Raw genomic sequence first — 14,059 nt, 5'->3', positions numbered from 1 at the left:
AGATGGAGGTCAAACTGGAGGAAGAGGTGCAGGAGCTGAACAATGTGATTACATTGAGTTTACATTGGCGACTCTGGTTTTTATGTTAAAGAAAGATCCTATTGTTTTTTTTTTTTTTTTTTACTTTATTTATTAAGATAAATGCACTCATGTAATTTTAACATTTTACAACCTTCTCTGGCCATGTGTTGTGTGACACATCATCAGGCACATCCTGTTTCATTTATGATGGAGGGACTCTGAAATTCACAAAGCCTATTTTTATAGGGCCATCAGGCGGCCCTTTCTATTCTTAAAGGGCCAGCAGTCGGCCCTCGCTATTGTTAAAGAGCCATCAGCCATCTATGCTTTGTTGTTCCCATTAGTAACGAGTGGGTCTCCTATACTGTTATTGCGTATGCAGTGACTGCAAGGGCTGCCAAAAATTTGGACACAGGCCAAAACCCCTTTGAAGAGACATAGAGGAGGGTCTCAGTAAAAAAAAATTTCCCATTATAAAGGAGTGGGTCTTCTATAGAGGTAATGCCCATGCTGTGACTGCAAGGCCTGACAAAATTTGGGAAAAATAATTTAAAGACACATAGAGCAGGGCAGCAGTAATGAGTACGACATGTTGCCATTAGAAAAGAGAGGGTCTGCTATTCAGTTATAGGGTATGAAGTGAGTCCAACGGCTGACAAAATTTAGGAAAAACCCCACTAACAATTTAAAGATACATAGGGCAGGGGCACAGTAATGACATATTCCCATTAGAAAGGAGAGGGTCTCCCATACTGTTTGCCTATGCAGTGACTGCAATGGCTATCAAAGATTTGGAAGCACTCCAATGCCCCTTGCAAGAGACGTTCCCATTATTAGGAAGTCGGTCTCCCATAGTTTTTGCCTGTGCATTAAAGCAATAGCTGCCAAAAATTTGGAGGAGCTCCAATGCCCCTTGCAAGAGGCGTAGAGGTCAGAGAGTCTCCTTAAAACAATGTTCCAATTATTAGGAAGTGGGTCTCCCATAGTGTTTGCCTATGCAGTGACTGCAATGGCTGCCAAAAATTTGCAAGCACTCCAATGCCCCTTGCAAAAGATGTAGAGGTTGGAGGGCCTCCTGAAAACAATGTTCCAATTATTAGGAAGTGGGTCTCCCATACTGTTTGCCTATGCAGTGAAGCAACGGCTGCAAAAATTTTGAAGGAACTGCAATGCCCCTTGCAAAAGACGTAGAGGTCGGAGGGCCTCCAGAAAAAAATGTTTCCATTATTAGGAAGTGGGTCTCTCATAGTGTTTGCCTGTGCAGTGAAGCAACGGCTGCCAAAAAATTGGAGGAACTCCAATGCCCCTTGCAAGAGACGTAGAGGTCAGAAAGCCTTCTAAAAACAATGTTCCCATTATTAGGAAGTGGGTCTCCCATAGTGTTTGACTATGCAGTGAGGCAACGGCTGACAAAAATTATCAGGAAATCCAATACCCCTTGCAAGAGACGTAGAGGTCAGAGAGCCTCCTAAAAACAATGTTCCCATTATTAGGAAGTAGGTCTCCCATAGTGTTTGCTTATGCAGTGAAGCAACGGCTGCCAAAAATTTGGAGGAACTCAAATACCCCCTTGCAAGAGACGTAGAGGTCAGAGAGTCTCCTAAAAACAATTATTCCCATTATTAGGAAGTGGGTTTCCCATAGTGTTTGCCTATGCAGTGAATCAGCAGCTGCCAAAAATTTGAAGGAACTCCAATGCCCCTTGCAAGAGACGTAGAGGTTGGAGGGCCTCTTGAAAAAAATGTTCCCATTATTAGGAAGTGGGTCTCCCATACTGTTTGCCTATGCACTGAAGCAATGGCTGCCAAAAATTTGGAGGAATTCCAATGACACTTGGAAGAGACGTAGATATGTTGATATAGTACATATGGTGGTGATATGGTGGTGGAGGATGCGGAGAAGGAGGAGGATAAGAGCAAATACACAAAATCAGGAAGAGAATACCCATGTCTGGGTGTGAAGACAGAGGTGCATGGGAATAGAATTGGACCTCCCCCAAAAAAAGCCACTGTATTTAAGTTTATGTTACGCTGCTATCATTTGGTGGTGTTGAGAAGTCTGGCCCAATACAGCCCTCATTTTTATAAGAGTCAGCCTGTCAGCATTTTCAGTTGACAGGCGGATGCGTCTATCGGTTATAATTCCACCAGCGGTACTAAAAACCCGCTCTGACAAAATGCTAGCAGCAGGGCAGGCCAGGACCTCCAAGGCATATAGAGCCAGTTCATGCCATGTGTCCAGCTTGGATACCCAATAATTATAAGGCACAGCGGAATCACAGAGGACGTTGGTACGGTCGGCAAGGTATTCCCTCACTTTCTTCTGAAATTTTGTACTCCTTGTGAGAGTACCCACCGCCTCAGGGCCTGTGTGATGGGAGGGTCTCAGAAAACTGTCACAGAACTTTGACAGTGTTCCCCTGCCTCTGCTGGATTGCATTTGGGGCGCTCTTGCCTGTGTTCCAACGAACTGTGACCTCTGCCACCAGTGTTTTCAGATGGGAATTTTTTCAATAATTCCGCAACAAGGGCCTTCTCGTGCTGCCCCATTTTATTAGGCCTGTCCTGCAAAGGAATTAGAGACATAAAGTTCTCCCTGTATCATGGGTCTAGAAGCGTCACCAACCAGTAATGACTGTCACCCAAAATTTGGACAACTCAAGGTTCACGGAAAAGGCAGTGTAACATAAACTCAGCCATGTGTGCCAGACTGCAAAGAGGCAAGACTTCCTTGTCCTCACAAAGAGGATGACTGACCATCCTCCTCCTCTTCCTCCTCCTCCCTGTCCTCAGGCCATCCACGCTGAACAGACGGTATGACAGTTGTGCAGATAGTACTGTCTATAGCGCAGGAAACTAGCTCCTGTTTTTCCTCCTCCTCCTCTTCCTCATTGTCACCGAATCCACGTTGGGATGAGATGAGGCTGGGCTGTGTGTAATCACCCTGTATGGTTCCTTGCTTCATATCATCGTGCTCTGCCTGCAATGCATCCTCTTTAATTGAGAGCAGAGAGCGTTTCAGAAGACAGAGAAGCGGGATGGTGACGCTAATTATGGCATCATTGCCCCTCACCATCTTGATGGAGTCCTCAAAGTTTTGGAGGATGGTACATATGTCTGACATCCATGTCCACTCCTGAGGTTTTATGTGTGGAGTCTGACCTGAATACCGACGGTCTTGTTGATACTGGTAGTCAACAACTGCCCTCTTCTGCTCACAAATACTTCCCAACATCTGCAATGTAGAGTTCCAACCCGTGTTGACATCGCAGATCAGTCGGTGAGCTGGAGGCTGCAAACTCTGCTGAAGCATGGCAAGGGTGGCGAAAGCTGTAGCTGACTTTCTAAAATGGGCAAGAGGCAGCGTACTTTGACAAGCAGATCCGACAGATCCGGGTAGGTTTTGAGAAACTGCTGAACCACGAGGTTAAGCACATGGGCCAGGCATGGTACGTGTGTGAGCTCGCCTCACTTCAGAGCCGCCACCAGGTTCCAGCCATTGTCACACACGACCATGCCTGGCTACAGGTTCAGTGCTGTCAGCCACAGATCTGCCTGCACTTTCAGAGCTGTCCGCAACTCTTCAGCATTGTGCGGTTTGTCACCTAAGCATATTAGCTTCAGCACAGCCTGTTGCCGCTTGGCTGAGGCAGTGCTGCAGTGCTTCCAGTTGGGACTGATGTGGTCATTTCGGAGATGAAGGCCGAAGGGGAGGAGGAGGATGAGGTGTAGGAGCTGTAGAATGTGGGGGCTATCTTGATTGACCTAGGGCCCGCAATCCTTGACGTCGTGAGGACGTGTTCCATCCCATGGTCCAACAGGGTCCCGGCTTCCACTATGTTAACCCAGTGTGCCGTCAGTGAGATGTACCGTCTCTTCCCACAAGCACTTGTCCAAGTTTCCGTGGTTAGGTGGAATTTCCCAGTAACTGCATTGTTGAGGGCACGGCTAATGTTGTGGGACACGTGCTTGTGTAATGCGGGGACGGCACACCGGGCGAAATAGTGGTGGCTGGGGACCGAACACCAAGGGACGGCCGCCGCCATCAGGATGCGGAAAGCTTCCATCTCCACGAGCCTAAAAGGCAACATTTTGAGCGCAAGCATTCACGAAATGTGTGAATTTAGTAGTGTGGCCTGTGGGGTGTTAGCTGCGTATTTACACTTGCGTTCTACGGACTGGAGTAGGAACAACTGAACGCTGCGCTGTGACAAGGACACGTGCTTGCTGATGGTGCTAGTTGAGAGTGTTCAATGACAGGTGCTGGGCGGGAAGTATCTTGATATACGCCATGGACAGGGGATTGGCGTGCACGCACAACAGTGGAACGAGCAGTGCTGTCACCTGCAGACACTGTTGCTGGACCCTGGGGTTCGGCCCATTTAGTCGGATGCTTTACTGCCATGTGTCTGATCATGCTGGTGGTGGTCAGGCTTGTAGTTTTGCTACCCCTGCTGATGCTGGCCTGGCAGGTGGTGCAAATGGCCTTTTTGGGGTTATCGGCAGAGTCTTAAAAAACAACCAGACTCGGGAAGACCTAACAGTTGTACTGGCAATTTCGGTTGTGTTGATGTTACGGGGAACGGTTGCCCACCTTCTGTCTGCAGCCACCACACTGCTTGTTCTTGCCTGTTGTGTTGCTACGCCTCACTCCCCCTGTGTGCTGCTGTCCTCGCTCTACATGTCATCTTTCCGGGTTGGGTCAGTGACTTCATCTTCCACCACCTCATCTTCCACTTCCGCACCCTGGTCCTCCTCCTGACCTTCTGGCAATTGTGTCTCATCATCATCCACCTCTTGTGATAGTTTTCCACCGTCGCCTTTGTTGTGACCATGGCTGCTCAAATATTTGGGCATCGCTACTTGCGATCTCCTCTTGCCCCGCTTCAAGTGGACTGGGCTAGAGGCCCGAATATATAAATGGAAAAGTGAATAGCTCTTTGGAGTGTCCAAGTGTGGGATCAGTTGTCTCCGGGCTCTCGGCATAGTGGGAGGAAGGAGGATCAGGGTGAGGAATATGCAGTCCATACTCACGGCTACTGAGACTTGACCGTGTGGAAGACAGGGTGGTGGTGGCTAAGTGACTAGAAGCATTATCTGCTATCTTACCAATAACCTTTTCACACTGCTCTGTGTTCAGAAGTGGTGTGCTGTGGTCTCCTATTAATTGGGACAGGAAGGTCGAGCAACAAGATGTGGGTGTTTATTGTGGCAAAATTTCAGCTTGCCCACGGCCTCGTCCTCTGCATGCACCATCACGATCACGTCCACTTCCCCGGCCCTTGCCACGCGTCTTGCCCATTTTAAATGGAGGACATTATTTTCCACGTTCACTTCAAATGGCTGGATTTGAACCGCAGTGATATGTGATACATGTGACGGAAAACCACAGTTTTAAACAGCTGACCTGTAGGTTACTATTTTTCACAGCTACCTCGTGTCAATAACTTCACTGACACACTGCAGCAACATTTAAATGGAGGCCAGAAATGACTGAATTTGGAGCACACTTATATGTGATACGTGTGACGGAAAACCACAGTTTTACATAGCTGGCCTGTAGGTTACTATTTTTCACAGCGACCTTGTGTCAATAACTTCACTAACACACTGCAACAAAATTTAAATAGAGGCCAATATTTTCCACGTTCACTACAAATTTCTGGATTTTTATCACTGCAATATGGAAAGGATCTAGCTGTATTCTGCAGTAGCAACAAGCAAATGGAGCAGAAAAATGGTGTTCTCTGAATTGCTTTTTAAGCAAATAATCAGGATTAAGATAAAAAAAATTATACCTAGCCCCTGATACATGGGGCTATTTCTAGAAATATCTATAACAGCAGCAGCAGCAGACAGAACTGGAATGGAGCCTCTTGTGCTGTATGCACTACAGTCTGCCACATATACTGCCTGCCTGCCTAGCTCTGATATATGTATATACAGTATGTACAGTACAGACCAAAAGTTTGGACACAGCTTCTCATTTAAAGATTTTTCTGTATTTTCATGACTATGAAAATTGTACATTCACACTGAAGGCATCAAAACTATGAATTAACACATGTGGAATTATATACTTAACAAAAAAAGTGTGAAACAACTGAAAATATGTCTTATATTCTAGGTTCTTCAAAATAGCCACCATTTGCTTTGATGACTGCTTTGCACACTCTTGGCATTCTTTTGATGAGCTTCAAGAGGTAGTCACCGGAAATGGTCTTCCAACAATCTTGAAGGAGTTCCCAGAGATGCTTAGCACTTGTTGGCCCTTTTGCCTTCACTCTGTGGTCCAGCTCACCCCAAACCATCTCGATTGGGTTCAGGTCTGGTGACTGTGGAGGCCAGGTCATCTGGCATAGCACCCCATCACTCACCCTCTTGGTCAAATAGCCCTTACACAGCCTGGAGGTGTGTTTGGGGTCATTGTCCTGTTGAAAAATAAATGATGGTCCAATTAAACGCAAACCGGATGGAATAGCATGCCGCTGCAAGATGCTGTGGTAGCCATGCTGGTTCAGTATGCCTTCAATTTTGAAAAAATCCTCAACAGTGTCACCAGCAAAGCACCCCCACACCATCACACCTCCTCCTCCATGCTTCACGGTGGGAACCAGGCATGTAGAGTCCATCCATTCAACTTTTCTGCGTCACACAAAGACACGGTGGTTGGAACCAAAGATCTCAAATTTGCACTCATCAGACCAAAGCACAGATTTCCACTGGTCTAATGTCCATTCCTTGTGTTCTTTAGCCCAAACAAGTCTCTTCTGCTTGCTGCCTGTCCTTAGCAGTGGTTTCCTAGCTGATATTTTACCATGAAGGCCTACTGCACAAAGTCTCCTCTTAACAGTTGTTGTAGAGATGTGTCTGCTGCTAGAACTCTGTGTGGCATTGACCTGGTCTCTAATCTGAGCTGCTGTTAACCTGCGATTTCTGAGGCTGGTGACTCGGATAAACTTATCCTCAGAAGCAGAGGTGACTCTTGGTCTTCCTTTCCTGGGACGGTCCTCATGTGAGCCAATTTCTTTGTAGCGCTTGATGGTTTTTGCAACTGCATTTGGGGACACTTTCAAAGTTTTCCCAATTTTTCGGACTGACTGACCTTCATTTCTTAAAGTAATGATGGCCACTCGTTTTTCTTTACTTAGCTGCTTTTTTCTTGCCATAATACAAATTCTAACAGTCTATTCAGTAGGACTATCAGCTGTGTATCCACCTGACTTCTGCACAACACAACTGATGGTCCCAACCCCATTTATAAGGCACGAAATCCCACTTATTAAACCTGACAGGGCACACCTGTGAAGTGAAAACCATTTCCGGTGACTACCTCTTGAAGCTCATCAAGAGAATGCCAAGAGTGTGCAAAGCAGTCATCAAAGCAAAAGGTGGCTACTTTGAAGAACCAAGAATATAAGACATATTTTCAGTTGTTTCACACTTTTTTGGTAAGTATATAATTCCACATGTGTTAATTCATAGTTTTGATGCCTTCAGTGTGAATGTACAATTTTCAAAGTCATGAAAATACAGAAAAATCTTTAAATGAGAAGGTGTGTCCAAACTTTTGGTCTGTACTGTATATGTTATGGAATACCTAGACTAATGGGATGTTCAATGGACCCTCTTGCTATATGCACTGTAGTCTGCCACATACACTGCCTGCCTGCCTAACTCCTGCTGTCACCACTGAATAGATACAGTTGGATTAGTTCTCAGAAGGACTGTTAGTTCAGATGGATATATATATGTTGTGGTATACCTACACTAACTAATAAACAAGCAAATCTCTCCCTAGCTCAGCAGCATCTCTCCCTACACTGCCTGTTTCCGGGGTAGACTGTGATGAGCATGGCGGCGCCAGGTCTTATATAGACCTGATGACGTTGTGCGGCCAGCCAATCACTGTAATGTTACAACCAACATGGCTACGGCATTACAGTGTGTGGCAGGCAATCCATGCATGTTCATTGGCTCTCTAAAGAGCACCAGACATGCAGGGTGGGGACCCGAACTCCCACCCGAGCAACCAGGAAACACTCACAGAGCGCCGAGCATCTCGAGCAGTGAGATGCTCGGGCGAGTACCAAGCAGTGGCGAGCACATTCGCTCATCACTGATAACCATGATGTGAACATCGTATATTATATGGTAAAGCTGAGTTTTCCATAGCAGATACTGGTCTTTGCAGAAAATCTCCTTTTGGCTACGTGACAACAATATTCCTAAATTTTCCCTTCAGAGCCATTCTTTTTAATGAGCTTGGACAAATCTCTAGCAACAAAAATAGATGACTTAGCTAAGTTAAATTCAAATAGAGGCCTATTCATCCAGCTCGCTCTATGCCAGTTTTGACAGAGTACATGGCGCTGAATTCATTATGAGGTGCACACCACTTAAATAATTTTTGCCTCTAGTAAGTGTGCCTTTGTGCAATGCATCAGAAATGATACTCCAGTCAGAGAGTAGAGCAGCATTTCTGGTGTAGAAAACGCCTCCCAGGCTCCTCCCCAGCTCTACCCATTCCTGCGGAGCTGATCCAAAGTGGCGTGAAACCACCAGAAGTCTCAAAACTTTTGCGCAGCCCCTCGTTGCAAATAAATGTCACCCCTTTTCAAACCTCACGCCACTTTTGTGGCATAAACGCTTTGATCAATTGATATCATAGTAATATATAAGTTTTGGTGAGTTTTACATAGCACCAAAGTATTGTAGTGCACATTCAGCGGCTTTACTTCTGGGTCATCGGCACTCTTTGGCGTTTCCCAGCGCATGCACACTACAGTGCTTTGCTCTGCCATCGGCAGCACAGAAAGAAGTGCGCCTGCACAGGAGCACGATGGAGGCCACTGTGTGGATGACGTAGTACACGTCGTCCACATGAAGCAATGAAAGTGGACGTCAACCATAAGAAGAGAGGCGGTGCCAGATCAAGACCAGAGGCGCCCATTGGACCCGACTGCCCCATCTGTAAATACACTAAAAGCTATTTTTTATGATCTGCAGGCTGGATTGAGGACTTTTTTACAGCATTTTAGTATGCTGTAAAAAAGGCATTAATGGTTGTGACCCTACTTAATATGGGAAAAACATGGTGACAGGTTTCCTTTAAATACATACACTATTTAGCCAAATTTTGATATTCTGATATGTTTAGGAGTAGTGTTGAGCGATACCTTCCGATATCAGGAAATATCGTATTGGATTGGATCGGACCGATACTCAAAAAGTATCGGATATCGCCGATTCCGATACCGGAAACCAATGCAAGTCAATGGGACACTAATATCGGAATGAAAATAAACCCTTTCTTTCCTTGTAGGTTAATTCTACATGAAGTAAAACAACTAAGAATAATGTAGAATGTATGCGAAAAGCCGGCAATTCATCAGCGGCATACACCGGTACCCGACAATTTACAACAGAAAGAATAGAGCTTCACACATAGATTAGATAGATAGAAACATGTCAGTCACATATATATGAAGTACAGTGACAGTGTTGCTTACTGTACTTGTCATTTAGTGTAAAGGATTTATATAAAAAAATAATAATGTTTTCATGCACCGTCTCTTTAAGAAAGCCGGCCGGCAATTCTGCATCTGTACCCGACAATTTAGAATAGAAGGAATAGAGAATCATACATAGATTAGATAGATAGAAACAGGTCAGTCACATATATATGAAGTACAGTGACAGTGTTGATTACTGTACTTGGCATTTAGTGTTAAAATAAAGGATTTATTTTAAAAAAAATTGGCGTGGGGTTCCCCTTAATTTTAGTCTCTAGCGGAGGTTAAGCAGACAGCTGGGGCAGATGTTTGAAGCCTGGGAAGGGGGTAATACCCACGGAGCTTCCCAGGCTACTAATATCAGCCCCCAGCTGAATACCTAGCCTTTACTAGCTATTAAAATGGGGGACCCCCCTAAAAAAATGACGTGGGGTCCCCCCTATTTTAATAGCTAGCAAAGGCTAGGCAGACAGCTGGGGGCTGATATTAATAGCCCAGGAAGGGAGCCATGAATATTGGCCCCCTCCCAGGCTAGAAAAACCAGCCGTCAGCCGCCCCAGAAATGGCGCATCCATAGGATGCCCCAATTCTGGCACTTAGCCTCGCTCTTCCCACTGCCCTGTAGCGGTGGCAGTGGGGTAATAGGGCTGGGGTTGATGTCAGCTTATAATGCCAGCTGACATCAAGCCCAGGTTAGTAATGGAGAGGCGTCTATAAGACACCCCCATTACTAACCCCATAGTGAAAGTTAAAAAAAAAACACAAACACCCAGAATAAAGTCCTTTAATTGAAATAAACACACAATTCTTTATTGTTCTAAATTAAACCATACTTACCGTCACGCCCATTCCAGCTGAAGCCAACGATCTCCTGCAATAAAAGAAAAATAATAAAGCAACCTCATCCTTACCTTTCCATGGTTCCCACGACGGCTCCAGCTCTGCTACATCGAGATGACAGGCTGGACCGCAGCAGAACGCTGTCATCCAGCCTGTCATCCCGCAGACACTGAGAAGCGCAGGCATGCTTGCGCTCCTCAGTGTCTCTCTGTGACGGCATCCAGATGAGCCGACAATGAACTCGGCTCACCTCATGCACGTCACTGACAGCGTGGGAGAATTCTCACGCTGAAGCGCTGAGTGCAGGAGAATTCTCCCACGCTGTCAGTGACGTACATAAAGTGAGCTGAGTTCATTGGACATGAGCTCACCTCATGCACGTCACTGACAGCATGGGGAAATTCTCACGCTGAAGCGCTGAGTGCAGGAGAATTTTCCCACACTGTCAGTGACGTGCATGAGGTGAGCCGAGTTCATTGGACATGACCTCACCTCATGCACGTCACTGACAGCGTGGGAAAATTCTCCTGCACTCAGCGCTTCAGCGTGAGAATTTCCCCACGCTGTCAGTGACGTGCATGAGGTGAGCTCATGTCCAATGAACTCAGCTCACTTCATGTACGTCACTGACAGCGTGGGAGAATTCTCACGCTGAAGCGCTGAGTGCAGGAGAATTTTCCCACGCTGTCAGTGACGTGCATGAGGTGAGCTGAGTTCATTGGACATGAACTCGTCTCATCTTTATGCCGTCACAGAGAAACACTGAGGAGCGCAAGCATGCCTGCGCTTCTCAGTGTCTGCGGGATGACAGGCTGGATGGCAGCGTTCTGCTGCGGTCCAGCCTGTCATCTCGATGTAGCAGAGCTGAAGCTGTCGTGGGATCCATGGGAAGGTAAGGATGAGGTTGATTTATTATTTTTCTTTTATTGCAGGAGATCGTTGGCTTCAGCTGGAATGGGCGTGATGGTAAGTATAGTTTAATTTAGAACAATAAAGAATTGTGTGTTTATTTCAATTAAAGGACTTTATTATGGGTGTTGTGTTTTTTTAAAATACTTTACTAGAAATTCATGGTGGTCATGTCTAATATTGGCGTGACCCCATGAATTTCTGGCTTAGGGCCAGCTGATAATGCCAAGCTGGCCTTAACCCCTTTATTACCCAGTGAGCCACCGCACCAGGGCCCTGGATGAGTTGGGTACAGCGCCAGAAGATGGCGCTTCTATGAACGCGCCATTTTCCGGGGCGGCTGCGGACTGCAATTTGCAGCGGGTGGGGCCCAGAAAGCTTGGGCCTCCCTGCGCTGCAGAACCAGCCCCCAGCTGCCTAGTTGTACCTGGCTGGACACAAAAATAGGGCGAAGCCCCACGTATTTTTTTTTTTAATTATTTCATGAAATTCATGAAATAATTAAGAAAAAAAGGCCTTCCCTATATTGTTGTGTCCGGCCAGGTACAAATAGGCAGCTGGTGGTTGGGGGCAGCCCGTTCCTGCCTGCTGTACCTGGCTGGACACAAAAATAAGGCGAAGCCCCACGTATTTTTTTTTAAATTATTTCATGAAATAATTTTTTAAAAAAAGGGCTTCCCTATATTGTTGTGTCCGGCCAGGTACAAATAGGCAGCTGGTGGTTCGGGGCAGCCCGTTCCTGCCTGCTGTACCTGGCTGGACACAAATATAGTGCGAAGCGCCACGTCAATTTTTTTTTAATTATTTCATGAAATAATTTTTTAAAAAAAGGGCTTCCCTATATTGTTGTGTCCGGCCAGGTACAAATAGGCAGCTGGTCGTTAGGGGCAGCCCGTTCCTGCCTGCTGTACCTGGCTGGACACAAATATAGGACGCAGCCCCACATCAATTTTTTTTTAATTATTTCATGAATTTCCTGAAATAATTAAAAAAAAATTGACGTGGGGCTTTGCACTATATTTGTGTCCAGCCAGGTACAACTAGGCAGCTGGGGGCTGGAATCTGCAGCGCAGGGAGACCCAAGCTTTCTGCCCCCCCCCCCCCCGCTGCAAATTGCAGTCCGCAGCCACCCCGGAAAATGGCGCGTTCATAGAAGCTGGATGCTGTACCTGGCTGGCATACAAAAATATAGCAAAGCCCACGTCAAAATTTTTGGGAAAAATTAATTAAAAAATAAATAATAATTTAGGGACTGCATCTTTATTAACTCCTCAAATGTCATTTAGTGTTAAAATAAAGGATTTATTTAAAAAAAAAATTGGCGTGGGATCCCCCATAATTTTAGTCTCTAGCGGAGGTTAAGCAGACGGCTGGGGAAGATGTTTGAAGCCTGGGAAGGGGGTAATACCCACGGAGCTTCCCAGACTACTAATATCAGCCCCCAGCTGAATACCTAGCCTTTACTAGCTATTAAAATGGGGGACCCCCCCAAAAAAATGACGTGGGGTCCCCCCTATTTTAATAGCTAGCAAAGGCTAGGCAGACAGCTGGGGGCTGATATTAATAGCCCAGGAAGGGTGCCATGAATATTGGCCCCCTCCCAGGCTAGAAACACCAGCCGTCAGCCGCCCCAGAAATGGCGCATCCATAGGATGCACCAACTCTGGCACTTAGCCTCGCTCTTCCACGCTGCCCTGGTGCGGTGGCAGGGGGTAATAGTGGTGGGGTTCATGTCAGCGCCAGCTGCCATGAAGCCCAGGTTAGTAATGATGGGCGTCTATAAGACACCCCCATTACTAACCTACAAAGTGTTAAAAAGAAAAAACACACTACACCCAGAAAAAAATAATTTATTTGAAATAAAACACACCATTTTATTTAATTCTTAGTTTACTAAAAAAAAATAGTTACCTGTCCACGTTCCTGCGCTGATCTCCCATGCACAGCTGTCACATCTGGAGATGGTGACAGCTGTGCATGGCCGCTGTAAGCTCACACTGCCGGGAACACATCCGCTCCCGGCAGCGGGAGCCACTGACTGAGGTCACCGGAGTGCATTCAGTCAGCGCACGATACAGCAGGGCCGTAAAGGAGCTGACCGGAGCAGCGCTGCCTGAACTCCGGTGAACCCGCTTATGCAATGACGGGGCTGCTTTACGGCCCCATCATTCTAGCGGCGGCAGCGGTTCAGAGCGGTCACATTCTATGTGGCTGCTCTAAACTGGAGATCATCGTGGGACACTCGTGGACTACTACGGAGGGGTAAGGATAAGGTTGTGGTTTATTATTTTATATTTTATTACAGGAGATCGATGGCTTCGGGGAATTAGGTGTCTAGGTGAGTATAGGTGTAGTTTTTTATTTTTTACTTTATTTTAGGTGGCGATCAGCGGGGACAGGTAATGTATGAACTAATTTATTGTAGGTAACCACTGGCCACCAATGACATGTATTTAACATTTATTGGGGACACAGTACGGCAATTTATATAGCAGGATCAGGCTGATGGGAACTACTGCTCCCATCGAGCTGATCCTGCTGGCACGAGTGGACGGGGGACAGACATAGGCCGATGGGAGTAGTAGTGTCACATCGGCCTATGTCTGCCTGCACGCACACACCCGCACACATCACACAGACACCGTGCACACCCGCAGACATCGCACAGGCACCGCGCACGCCCGCACACATCGCACAGACACCGCACACACCCGCAGACATCGCACAGACACCGCGCACACCCGCACACATCGCACAGACACCCACACACACCAA

General features: G+C 46.5%; 1 protein-coding gene across 5 annotated transcripts in view; it reads left to right on the top strand.

Moving 5' to 3' along the window:
• Window positions 1-14,059, top strand: part of LOC141166361 (tetratricopeptide repeat protein 24-like) — a 286,609-nt gene that overhangs the window by 160,150 nt on the left and 112,400 nt on the right. The window lies entirely within an intron of this gene.

The sequence above is a fragment of the Phyllobates terribilis genome, unplaced genomic scaffold (assembly GCF_046119375.1).
Source record: "Phyllobates terribilis strain yellow unplaced genomic scaffold, ASM4611937v1 Scaffold_11__3_contigs__length_659146591, whole genome shotgun sequence".
NCBI lineage: Eukaryota > Metazoa > Chordata > Amphibia > Anura > Dendrobatidae > Phyllobates > Phyllobates terribilis.
This window is presented reverse-complemented; position numbering and strand designations above follow the sequence as displayed.